We start from the raw sequence: 13,641 nt of genomic DNA, 5'->3' as shown, positions 1-13,641 counted from the left end.
TGGTGGGGAGATTTTTTTTTTTAAACACAAACAAAAAAAATGGAGTGTATTTGGCCTAAAGAATCTGTTTTTATCCTTTTGACAAGGAATAACCACTGAAGTTTTTTAAAGAAATACATGACAAGGTAAGAGCTAATTAATAGGAGAGTCTGGTTCTAGAAGCGGCTGAATACCTATGTTAGACCAAACCTCCTACAGATAACAATTATAAACTCCAAACTAGTATAAAAAACAATTATTTGAAGTTACTTGAGAACATCCAAAAGGAGTCCCAGATGGAGGTGATTCAACCCTTTCAAGAAGGCAGTTGCATTGGGTGAGATTCACTTTTAGAAAGCTTTTCTTCTCAGGGCATTTCTCAGTTCACGTGGCTCAGGGTGGCTAAAATTCATAAAGAGAGCCATTGTCTTTCTGACTGAAGGAGTCAGAGAATGAATTCACAGATGCCAAAATGACTGAAATGAGGGAAGAGAGAAGAAAGCCCCCAAATCTCCATACAGACTCCCTTCAAATCCTTGACTAACCACTGAACTGTGGACATATGGAGGAGGCTCCAAATAGCCCAGCAGAGAGCAACTGTTAAAAGGCTGAAAACCTGAGGGGTGCCTGGGTGGCCCAGTCCGTTGGGTTTCTGACTTTGGCTCAGGTCATGATCTCACGGTTCGTGTGTTCAAGACCCGCGACAGGCTCTGTGCTGACAGCTCAGAGCCTGGAGCCTGCTTCGGATTCTGTGTCTGCTTCTCTTTCTGGCCCTCCCCCACTATTGCTCTCTCTCTCTCTCTCTCTCTCTGTCTGTCTCTCAAAAATGAATAAACATTAAAACAATTTTTTTAAAGGCTGAAAAACTGAGCAGAGATTTCAGCTGATTGCCCCACCCCCCACCACAAAAAATCAGCATTCTTCATACAAAGGGAGCAGACCCCAAAACCTCTACAACAAATTATCTGCAATGTCTTGTATATAAAAGCACTAGAAGAAAAAGGAAACTGCGACCTTCAGTCAATAGACAAAATAGTCAAGACAGAGCAAACTCTGAAGTGATTGAGATGTCATAATTAGCAAAAAGGACTTCAAAGCAGCTATCATAGTATGTTCAAAGACTGAAGAGAAATATGGTCATCAAGAGAGAACAGATATGGAATATCAACAGAAAAATGAAAGCTATAAGTACAAAATGGAAATTCTAGAATTATAGCATATAAAATCTGAGGCAGAGAACTACTCAATGAATTTTAAAAACTGGAGACTGGAGATTTCAGGGGAAAAGTAGGGGTCGGGGAAGAGTGAACTTTAAGATTGACTTGCTAAAAGAAAAAATATTGGGGAAAAAATGAGCCTTCATATTTCAGAGCCTTTGTGGCTGTGGAACAATAATATCAAGAAGTCTCCATGCATATAATTGGAGCCCTACGTGGAGAGGAACAAGAAAATGAAGAAGAAAACATTTGAAGAAATAATGGCCTAAAATTTGCCAATTTGTTTAAAATACTAATGTACATATCCAAGAGTCTTGGTAACTCTTAAGCAGGATAAATATAAAGGAAACTAGACCTAAGTACATCAATAACCAAACTCCTGAAAAACAAAGATAAAGGGAAAAGTCTTGAATGCAGCTCAAGGGGAAAGAACACCTTACATACAGGGGAACAATGATACAAATCATGCCTGACATCTCATCACTCACCACAGACACAAAACACAATAGAACATATGGAGGTAAACAAACAAAAATCTATCAAACCAGCATTATATATCCAGTGAAAATATCTTTGAAAAGGAAGGTAAATGGACTTTTTGAGATGAATGGAAACTAGAAAATGTATTACCAGCAAGTCTGCTCTAGAAGAAGTTTTTCAGGTTGAAGGAAATGACGTCAGACGAAAGCTCAGGAATTATAGGAAAAGAATGAAGAGCAATCAATGTGATAAATGTGAGTAAATATAAAGACTATATTTTTTCTTCTTTTGTTTTTTTAAATTTATTCTGAGAGAGAGAGAGAAAGTGAGCAGGGGAGGGTCAGAGAGAGAGGGGGAGAGAGAGAATCCCAAACAAGCTCCCCACCATCAGTACAGAGCCTCATGATGAGGGGATCGAACCCACAAGCTGTGAGATCATGACCTGAGCCAGAGTCAGACACTTAACAGACTGAGCCATCCAGGCGTCCCCATCTTTTCTTCTGTTAATTTATTTAAAAGACAACTGAAAAAAGTAAGGCCTTCCAAGGATTGTCAAACATCCGTGGAAATTTTTAGCATAGAGGTCAGAACCAAACAACAGAGCTTTATCGAGACACTTCATTTGAATCTTCAGAACACTGGAAACCAAAGAAGATTCTACAAGCTTCCGGGGGTGGGGAGGGTCACATATAGAGGATGATAAACAAAACTGCTTTGGCATTTTTCAATAACACTGAAAATCAGAAGATACTGCCTTCAAATATTTAAAGGAAATAATTTCTGACCTGTAACTCCATATCCTTTCAATCACATAGAAGGCAAAAATAAACACTTCTTCAGACATTCAAGGATTCAAAAAAAAAAAAAAATTATCTCCTATGTATCCTTTCTAAGACTATTGAGGAAGTGCTCCAAGAAAGAAAGCATGGGTTATAAGAAATAGAAGTTTTGGCACAAGAGGATAATTACGAGAAATCTCAGGATAACATCTGTACACCAGATGTGGAGATAAAAACAGACTTTTCAATGGAGACAAACTTCAAAACAATCTATTTTCAACCATTCTCTGGACTGCTTAGTGGACCTTTTCAATTTGGCAGCTTACATCTTGTGGAAGTTCTATTCAATTATTTGTTGAATTTCTCCATTTATTTCTCCATTTATTTCTTTGGCGTATACCAAGGAAGTAGCAAAGACAGACAGCATAAAATAGGATAGAAAATAGAGGACAGAGATATGTGGGAATGTAAGGATTTTTTTTTTAGCTTGAATTTTCCCAAAAGTAGTGCTTGAGGCAAGAAGTTGTAAGCAGGGAGCAGAAGTGAGGGAAGAACGAGGGAAAGTGGAAACAAAGCAAATGCACAGATGCATTATTAAAATAACTTGTACACACACACACACACACACAAAGAATAAAATGAATAAAAATATGCAATATATAATTATAGAACATCACCATTCTTTTCAAACATACCAAAATGTATACATTCAAATAAAAGGTATCCACCTCAAGTATACTTGTTACTTTTCAAAATAAATAAATAAAATAAAAACAAAACAGAATAAAATAAAATAAAATAAAACAAAACAGAATAAAATAAAATAAAATAAAATAAAATAAAATAAAATAAAATAATTATAGGCAACTGGCACTCGATCGTGACTGGAATTTTCTAAAGAGGATAGAGAATACCTTTTGGAATTGTTTGCCTGAGAATTGATGATTTTTATCCACAGCTTATATCCCACATTAGTTGAAATTTACTGTGGGATATATAAATCCCTATATACTTCCAGACTGAGCATACCTGCTGGAACAGAGGACTTCCCAAAGGCAACTGTGGCTTTGGAAAGTCCCCGGGGGCAAAAGTGCAAAACAGCCAGTGCTTGAGAAAAGATGTCAGCATGAGGTAAGCCAAACTACCCACTGAATGTGCACTGAAATCAGAGACGAGGCTAAGCGGATGTGAGTCAGGAGTCCAGAAGCAATCCGCACAGTCTGTCCTTTGTACCCCTCAGATATACCTGTGCCCTAGGTAAGCCCCAACTGCCGCTGAGTCTTCAAGGTGGTAGTCAGCCACAATTTCTACACATGACTTAATAGATAAAGATTACTGCAATAAGCTGCAGTCTTTATTGCTGCAACTGGTCCCGAAGTCATAACTGATATTTATTTTATCACCTCCTTCCTCCACCGCCCATATTAAATTTCCCTCTCCTTCAGCCATTACTCCTACTTGTCCAGGTTTCTATCCTAGTGGGGTGATGTAGCCTTCATCCCTGAGCAGGCTGAGCTCTTGACTATCTTGCTGTTGTCAGGCTGCTGTTGCTGTAATTGTCACTATTATCACTAGGCATGTGAATGGCAAGAAATGCCCATGATTGACCCATACCTTGCCAATGCCTTAGCAACCTCAAATTGCCCAAGACTTCAGTTTCCCAGGTCTCCTCTTCATAAATCACTCCCATACATATATCTCTTAGCTTGAGTTGTACCAGAAAGCAAAGTCCTGGTCAAGGAGATAATCCCAGAGTACAAGTGGGGAACCAGAAAAAATGGGGGAAGGGGAAGAAGTCTGTATAAAGCTGCCTTTCTGATATCACAGCTTTTGGACACCGGGGTTTAATTCTGGTGTCTAAGGAATATACAGAATGTATCTCGGAGTTGTCCTCTAGAAGAACAATTGGGGAAAACACTGATCCTTAGGTTTCCATCCCTTGTTGATTGAGGACTGCTCTTAGAGTTAACTTTCATAAATTTGGGGGCTTCCTGTTTGGGCTTAACAATAGAATCTCATGCCCAGCTATAGCGCTGGAGAAGTTAGGGAGCACATTTGAGATGAGACTCTGTTGTAATATAAGTCAAATCCGGAATACCCACTACATCTAGGTTGGAATCAGAGAGGAGATGGAGAAGATGTGAGTTTGAATCCCAGAGGCTCTGATACAGTCTGTATGAGCTTCTCAAGAAGTTTGGACTTAAGATGTAAAACACAAGCATATAGCAAAGGTGGAGAAAAAAGGTGGAGATCATTAGGTTTGTAATGTAGGAAGATTACACTTGAGACACTGAGGAGGGTGAATTAGGCAGAGAATGTGACAGTAAAGTACATGAGACCATTCTGGAGACCCCACCTATAGCTGATTGTGCACTAGGGCAGTGCCAGTGGAGGAAAGGGGAGGAATGAATTAATGAGCTACTTGAGATACTAAATCAAGGGGGTGGGATGGGGGGGGATTTGGGAAAAGCTCCCCTCTGATAATTTGTTTAAGACTACTATTTAACAAAGTATCAGCAACTAGGCACTGCCTGTCAGTTGGTAGGAAGCAGAGTTTGTTAATACAATCAATGTGGTTTCAAACTTAGGTCAATGAATAGATCATGAGCCCAGTCATAGTACGTGCATAGAAAAAAAAAAAAAAGAAAACAACTCATGTGTTAACTGTGGTTACATACAAAGAGGTGGGTAGAGGAGAAATTGAAGTGATTTTTCAAACTTTCATTTTCTAAATTATTATCTTTGTGGCATTTTTATCTTTCAAAATGAGATAACAGTCAATATTTGATTCTAAAATCAGGGGCAGGGGGAATAAAGACATCAAAAATTTTAAAAAAGGAATAGAACTTCTCCCATATACTCAGAAATATATACAAAAAAAAAAGAGAGAGAGAGAGAGAGAAACTCTTGGGTCTAAGGCCTAGAAAATTTAGTGTTATATACTTGAAAGAGAGGGGGGTTTTAAATAAATAATATAAAAGGAAGTATAAAATAACGTATGAAAAGCATTCCTGCAGGAACAAACCAAATGCCACGAAAATGCTGAAAGTACCAAAGTCTGTCACTTCATACGGTAGTGAAATAAGGTGGAAGGAAGTCTACAAAGCTCTTTAGTTTCAGGGTTTGTCAGTTCTGATGTGGCTTTGTGCTATCATCGGCTAGTCATTTCTTCAGCTATTATTTGAACACTTATCAGATTATATGCCACTTTATTTTCCTTAGTGGAATTTATATTCCTTCAAATACCTAGCACCATCATTTTTAAAAAATTTTTTTCATCAGTAGTATTTAATGAGCAGCTACTATTTACTACTGGGGTAGGGGCTGTTGATACTATCATTGGTAACATAGACATGGTACTTACCCTTCTGATAGTAAATACCTAAATTTGTATCTGACTTTAGCACTTAATTAGCAGTGTAACTTCAAGTAATTTACTTAATCTTTTTTCTGAGCCTCCAAGTCCTCACTGTTAAGGGGAGGAGGGAATATTACATACACAGGAATGCATTGAGGTAGATATAATTCATTCATTCCTGCATAACTTAATTCAGTAAACATTTGTTAAGTGCTATGTCTAATATATGTGTGTTTTGTGAACCAAAAATAATATGTCAATAGTGTAAGTCACTATTATGTGTTTGCAATAAACTGAACTGGTATTTTTTTACTTATTGGTCTGCTTTGTTTAAAAAGCGTTTTTAGCCATAATGTTCGATAAATTCAAGCACCAAAATGTGTCATCTTCTAGTTCAGGTTTGCTAAACATTTTAATGTCTAAATTCAACAAGTTTGTGAATCTGATGAAACAGATAACATTTTATTTTGAAATAGTCAGACACTCAGCCAACAGAACTGGAAAGTAAGTTGAACCAAAAAGAAGAAGAATGAGTAAAAAGAACATAAAGAAAAGCAGGAAATTTGGGGGATAATTTTAAAATGTGCTATCTCGGGGCGCCTGGGTGGCACAGTCGGTTAAGCGTCCGACTTCAGCCAGGTCACGATCTCGCGGTCCGGGAGTTCGAGCCCCGCGTCAGGCTCTGGGCTGATGGCTCCGAGCCTGGAGCCTGTTTCCGATTCTGTGTCTCCCTCTCTCTCTGACCCTCCCCCGTTCATGCTCTGTCTCTCTCTGTCCCAAAAATAAATAAACGTTGAAAAAAAAATTAAAAAAAAATTAAAAAAAAATAAAATGTGCTATCTCAAAATCACATGTGCTCACTTTTTACTATTAATATTTTTTTTAATTTTTTTAACGTTTATTTATTTATTTTTCTTTTTTAATTTTTTTTTTAACGTTTTTATTTATTTTTGAGACAGAGAGAGACAGAGCATGGACGGGGGAGGGTAGAGAGAAAGGGAGACACAGAATCTGAAACAGGCTCCAGGCTCTGAGCAGTCAGCACAGAGCCCGACGCGGGGCTCGAACTCACATACCGCGAGATGGTGACCTGAGCCGAAGTCGGAGGCTTAACCGACTGAGCCACCCAGGCGCCCCTACTATTAATATTTTTAATGTAAAGACTACCTAAAGAAAACCACATGCCTCACTGATAACCAAACTGTTTGTTAATTGAAGGTCTGTGGAACATTTTATAAAGTGACTCAACATGAGAAGTCTGTAATATTTATGTTTTGATATTTGCATTACTTGATTTTTGAGACTAAATCTCACACTTATCTTTACATTATAATATTTAATATAAGTAATAGTCATGGCAGAACATTAATGGTACAGAAGTTGCACTTATTTTGCTGAGAACATCAAAAATTAAAAAAGATTTTTAACATTTATTTATTTTTGAGAGACAGAGCATGAGTGGGGGAGAGGCAGGGAGACAGAGAGAGAGGGAGACACAGAATCTGAAGCAGGCTCCAGGCTGAGCTGTCAGCACAGAGTCGGATGTGGGGTTCACACCCACAAATCGTGAGATCATGACCTGAGCTGAAGACGGACTCTCAACCGACTGAGCCACCCAGGTGCCCTGCACATCAGAAAAAATTTTAAGCTTATTTCCTTATTTTGAGAGAGAGAGAGAGAGAGAGAGAGAGAGAGAGCAAGCAGGGGAGGAGCAGAGAGAGAGAGGGAGAGAGAGAGAATCCCAAGCAGGCTCCACACTGTCAGGGCGGAGCCCAACTCAGGGGTTGATCCCACAAACCGTGAGATCATGACCTCAGCCTAAACCAAGAGTTGAATACCCACTGGACTGAGCCTACATGTGCCCTGAGAACATTAGATTTAAAGGGAGAGAAATATTTTATTATAAAGCCCACAACATTCATCCAACTTTACCTTTTTACATATATTGGTGGGATTAATTATGCATAGACATTTTTCATGCCATTTTCTACCTGCAGTCTAATATCAGCTTTTCTGCTTGATCAAGGCTTTATGATAAATGCATGCACATACACATACATTTTATGACCTCAAAGAATTTGAAACTCTCCCACATATACCACCTGTTCCCTTTATCACTATGTCAACATCATGACTGACAACCAGGAACAAGAGGCAAACCTAGACAGGAAATGTAATAAAATAAGAGTTAAAAATCAGTGGACAAACCAAATACATTTGGAAATGAGTGGGGTCTCTGACTCGCAGTAAAAGGTACTGTGCATAAGGACTCTACTCCAGTTGATAAAGTCTTTTGCCACAGGAACAAGGGTTGACGATTCTTTTGTTTTTTAAATGTTTATTTATTTATTTATTTATTTTGAGAAAGAGAGAGGGAGAGAGGCAGAGAGTGTGAGCAGGGGAGGGGCAGAGAAAGAGGGAGAGAGAATGCCAAGCAGGCTCCACACGGTCAGCCCAGAGCCCGACGCGGGGCTCAGTCCCATGAACTGCGAGCTCATGAGCTGAGCCGAAGTCAAGAGTTGGTTGTTTAATCAACTGAGCCGCCCAGACGCCCCAGGGGTTAACGATTCTGATACTGCTATACATGTATATTGGAATTGGCAGACGGTGGGAGCAAGTTTACTCGCTGTTGGAGCGTGTGCATCCAGATAAGCAAGAGTTGGCGGGGGGTGCTAACATGATACGAGTGGTAATGGATTGCAGTTGGAAATGTCAGTACGATCTCATGTTTAGGTGGAGAAGGTAGTCTCATCAGACAAATGCTGGCAGAAGTATCAATGGATACATAACCTTTTAGTATGTGTTTACAAGAGCCTTACAGTTGTTCATGTGTGAATCTAATCATCTATCCTAGGGGTTAGCAAGCTGTTTCTGTAAAGCCCTGAGAGCAAATACTTTAGGCCTTGTGGGCCACATGGGCTCTGTTGAGACTACCCCCATTCTGCCCTTGTAGCATGACACAGCCATCCACAATTCTGTGAATGAATGAATGTGGCTGTGTCCACTCAGTGCACCAGATTTGGCCCACAGTCGGCCAATCTGTGATCTCTTCTAAAGAGTAACAAAAGAGGGGCGCCTGGGCGGTTCAGTCGGTTAAACGTCCAACTAACGCTCAGGTCATGATCTCCCAGGTGCGGGTTCAAGCCCCATGTGGGACTCTGCACTGACAGCTCAGAGCCTGGAGCCTGCTTTCGATTCTGCGTCTACCCCTCTCCCTACCCCTCCCCTGCTTGTGTTCTCTCTCTCTCAAAAATAAATAAACAAACATTAAAAAAAAACATTTAAAGAATAACAAAAGTGAAAGAAAGTGTATGAATACAACTACATGTATGTATGAGCTCAAATATTTAAGAAGTACTTGTAGAAAAAATGCTAGCAGAAACAGCTTTAAAATGTTAACCACATTCTTCTCTGGCTGGTAGAATAGGAACCTTTCCCCCTCCTTATTCCTACAGTTGCACTTTTTATGTATTGAAAATTTGAAAAAGAAATCCTCAAAACCAGTGTCTGAATTTTTGCTTCCATCGGTAAGCTAGAGATTCCCAGGCCAATTTAAGCTTTGAAAACCTTCTTACTTGTGATATTTATATACACCAAAAAAAAAAATACTTAATCTTCATCCAAGTCTCCACAATAATAGACTTGTTTTGACATTCAGAAGCTATATTTTGAAATATTTACTTGCTTCTGATCAATTCAGATTATGATTCTCAAACTATTGTTAGTCATTCATGAATGCTTCACTTCGTCCAGAGCTGCTGAAACTTTATGAGGATCGCCTAGAGCCACAATATTGGAAAATGTTGCCTGCTTTCCTAAAGCTCTCTTTAATGACCCGTGTTCTTAACAGCCTCTGTTTAAGCGACAAAAGAGGCAGTGTTGTTAGGAGGGATGTACAGTGCATTGCACAAGTTTACCCTGGCAAGCCGCAAGCCCTGATCTGCAATCCTGTGTCAGCACTTTTCAGTCCCACTAACATGGATACAGATGGGTGTGCGGGCTGCTCCGGGCTCCTCCCGGGGCCAATCAAAACATGGAAAACAAAGGCCTTTATAAGCTCAGCACTGACCACAGTCCCTACAGTGTTGCTAAAGTCACATTTTTCCTTTGACTTTCCATCTACAGAATACCTCTCACCTGAGAGAAATCAGATTACATTCACAGCCGGGGACTTCGGCCTGTTGTTCTGGGGAGGGGATGTGATTTTTCCCTTTGGAAAAGGGAACATGAAGCCCTTCTCGCTCTTTCTGTAAGAACTTACGAAACAACCCAATAGCTCTCTGAACACAGGATGCAAACCAAGGACACCTAGTCAGCCCAGAGCACGGGCACAAGTTGGACAGACACTATGCAAATAAAGGAAAATGAAGAAAGTGAAGCTGTTATCTGAGACCATTCGAGGGAGAGAAAGATATGCTCGCTCAACTTCACTAGCATCTCCAAAAGCCCTACCTTAGCCACCATAAAGGTCATCCTCTCCAGTCCTTCACCCCACCCATTATTCTCTCTCAGAAAGACTTTTGTGCTATTATAAGAATTTGTCATCATATTCGGGTTTAAATTGACTTGTTTTTGTCTATTTCCCTTATTAGAAATCTGTTCTTTGTGATGCCAGAGACTATAGTCTCTTTGTTTTCAGTTTTTGTGGCATGTGGTGCTGTTTTCCATAGTAAAATGTGATAAATATTTGTTGAATCCCTAGATGAATAACAAGATAATTGTAGCAAGACACCAGATTACTAGTCAGACAGTGTGTGTTCTAGTCTGGCCCTACCATCAACTAGTCAGGTGTAACAACAAGGTTCCCACTATGATGGGAACACCCACCCCAAACCTCAGGGACCTACATCAGAAAGCATCGACTTTTGCTCACAAGTCTGTACATTTGCTGGGGCTCCACGAGGCTTGGTTCCAGCCAGCCTTCAGGGTAGAGTCAGGTGTCTCCGTATTCTGGGACCGGCCGCATTTGCGGCATGTTTTCATCTGTTTTCCTCGTGAATGGCAGAGCCACAGAGCGGAAAGCAGAAACACACAAACCTCCCAAAGCCTCGGCTTGGAACTGACACACTGTCACTTGTGCCTACGTTCATTCCACTGACCAAAACGAATCATATGGTCAAGCCCAACCCCAGGGGGCAGAGAACATACTCCACACAGGATACACCACAGCAAGGATGAGGAGGGAAGGAAGAATTGTGGACAAGCCACATCACCTAGCACATGACACAAAGAAAATTCAGTTTCAATTTCCAGGAAAAAAAAAAAAAAAAAGACTGACAATTCCAGTCCTGATAAGCACAGGGCTCTTCTGAGGGCCAGATGCTCTCATGTAGACATTATGTAATTAAAATTGTTTAACCAAGAGCTAAACATTGTGTAGGCACCAGATAATGATTGAAAATGACCATTGACAGGGCGCCTGGGTGGCTCAGTCGGTTAAGCCTCTGACTTGGGCTCAGGTCATGATCTCACCGTTTGTGAGTTTGAGCCCTGCCTCAGGCTCTGTGCTAATGGCTCAGAGCCTGGAGCCTGCTTCAGATTCTGTGTCTCCCTCTCTCTCTCTCTCTCTCAAAAATAAATAAACATTAAAAAAAAAATTAAAAAAAGAAAATGACCATTTGCTTTTTCTTATAGAGAAAAAGACTACAATCAAAATACAATATGATTGGGGCGCCTGGGTGGCTCAGTCAGTTAAGCGTCTGTCTTCAGCTCAGGTCATGATCTCACAGTTTGTGAGTTCAAGCCCCATATCGGGCTCTTTGCTGACAGCTTAGAGCCTGGAGCCTGCTTCAAGTTCTGTGTCTCCCTCTCTCTCTGCTCTTCTCCCACTCATGCTCTGTCTCTCTCTCCTTCAAAGATACATAAAAATATTTAAAAAAAACAAAAAAAACAAAAATACAATATGATCATTACTTAACATAAGTTGTGTATAAAATACTGTGGGAACAGGAGACAGAGTTGTTGAGTTGGCCTGGGTGATGTTCATGATGTTCTGCAAGCTACTTTACAATTAAGGAAGAACAACCATTGTAGAGAACAGGGAAGTGGAAGTGTGTAGGAAGAGAGGAGGCATTAACTTTATCAGTAATATTTCCTTTTTAGGGTAAAAAAGGAAAGATTTGAAGCAAATATGGAAAAAAAGTTGTCATCTGATAAATCGAGATGTTGAGAAAATGGAATCTGTTATATTATTTTCTGTGTATGCTTGAAATATTTTATAACCAAACATCAAAAATTTTTGAATGTTTATTTTTGACAGAAAGAGATAGAGAGATAGTCGGGGAGGGGCAGAGAGAGAGGGAGACAGAGAATCACAAGAGGCTCTGCAACTGTCAGTGCAGAGCCCGACGTGGGGCTGGAACCCATGAACCGGGAGATCACGACCTGAGCCGAAACCAAGAGTCCATTGCTCAACAGACTGAGCCACCGAGGTGCCCCCAAACATTAAACATTTTTGAGTTATTTTAAATTATTTTAAAATTATTCAAAATAATTATTTTAAAATTATTCAAAATAATTATTTTAAAATTATTTAAAATTATTATAAAACAGACAAAGAAGGGAATGAGGACATTCTTGGCAGAAAGAGCACAAGTGGTAGGAAAAGTAACTTGGTCTTAATGGATAATAGTGCAAAAGGGACAATGGTGGAAGAGAGTCAAACAGAAGAATGAGAAGGCACTGTAGTCATTTCTCAGGGCTGCTGTTCAAATAAATACTGGGTGGTTTAAAACAGCAGAAATTTATTCTTCCACAGTCCTCAAAGCTAAAAGTCTGAGATCAAGGGATCAGCAGGGTTGGTACCTTCTAAGGGCGCTGAGAGAAATCTGCTCCATGCCTCTGTCCTAGCTTCGTGATGGTCCGGAATTCTTGGCATTCCTTGGCTTAGAGAAACATCATTCCAACCTCTGTCTCCTTCTTCACATGGCATTCTCCTTGTGTGTCTGTGTCTTCACATGGCCATCTCTGCACCGTCTCTGTGTCCAAGTTGCCTCTTCTAATAAGGACACCAGTCAGGTTGGATTAAGAGCCCACCATTCTCCAATAATTTAACTAATTTAACTTAATTTAACTAATTTAACTTAGTTTACCTTAATTTAACTAATGATATCTGCAATGACCCTATTTCCAAACAAGATCACATTCTGAAGTACTGAGGATAAGGACCTCGGCAGATCTTTGGGGGAGACCCAATTTAACCCGGAAGAAGAATCAAGATGTTGCCACTACTTTTCTTAGCTATTATTATCAGCGTATGTTTGTACTAACTAAAAAATTCACAGGAAGGGCACAGTATGTTGTTAACCAATTGAAAGACCTCCTCAGGGGACCTATGACTTCTCTGACCCTGTAGAGGGAAGGAAATCACACGAACGATGATGCTTTCTGCGTTTCTTCCATTTTACTATTTATTCATGTGCCTCCCAGGCTAACCCACATTATGCTCTGCTTCCCTGCTTCACACCAGCCCACGCTGGGTGACTCACCATCCTGCCCCATCAGTTTCGTCATCCAAAGAAAAAACCCTCTGGCTACTACCACCAGTGTTTTGGACTGCAGTGCTTTGCCCTGGAGTTAATTTTTAACCCCGGGCCCTTCAGAAACTCACTTGCACACCAAGATCCGGCACCAGGGGTCCGCTTCATACTTGGTGTCCAATTTAGGAAACTTCCTCAGGAAGTTCTTCACAATGTATGGGCAGAGTTTTCAGGCGTTCCTGACCTGTTTTCTGGTTTACAACTATAGAAACAGTGAATTACTTCAAATCAGTCTTTCGACTACTTGGCCCATGCCTTACCCTAGCCAAATGCTTTTCCCCTCCAACTGT

At 40.2% G+C, this 13,641-nt stretch overlaps 1 long non-coding RNA gene across 1 annotated transcript in view; it reads right to left on the bottom strand.

Moving 5' to 3' along the window:
- Positions 1-13,641, bottom strand: part of LOC116738437 — a 123,203-nt gene that overhangs the window by 3,037 nt on the left and 106,525 nt on the right. Inside the window, exons 11-12 of the long non-coding RNA XR_004344382.1 lie at positions 13,423-13,553; positions 12,618-12,810 (exon numbers count right to left, since the gene is read on the bottom strand). This is a non-coding gene — a long non-coding RNA (uncharacterized LOC116738437). The remainder of the gene's footprint in view (positions 1-12,617; positions 12,811-13,422; positions 13,554-13,641) is intronic.

The sequence above is a fragment of the Lynx canadensis genome, chromosome D4 (genome assembly GCF_007474595.2).
Source record: "Lynx canadensis isolate LIC74 chromosome D4, mLynCan4.pri.v2, whole genome shotgun sequence".
NCBI lineage: Eukaryota > Metazoa > Chordata > Mammalia > Carnivora > Felidae > Lynx > Lynx canadensis.
Note: the sequence above shows the minus strand (reverse complement) of the source record. Positions and strands in the feature narration are given on the sequence as shown.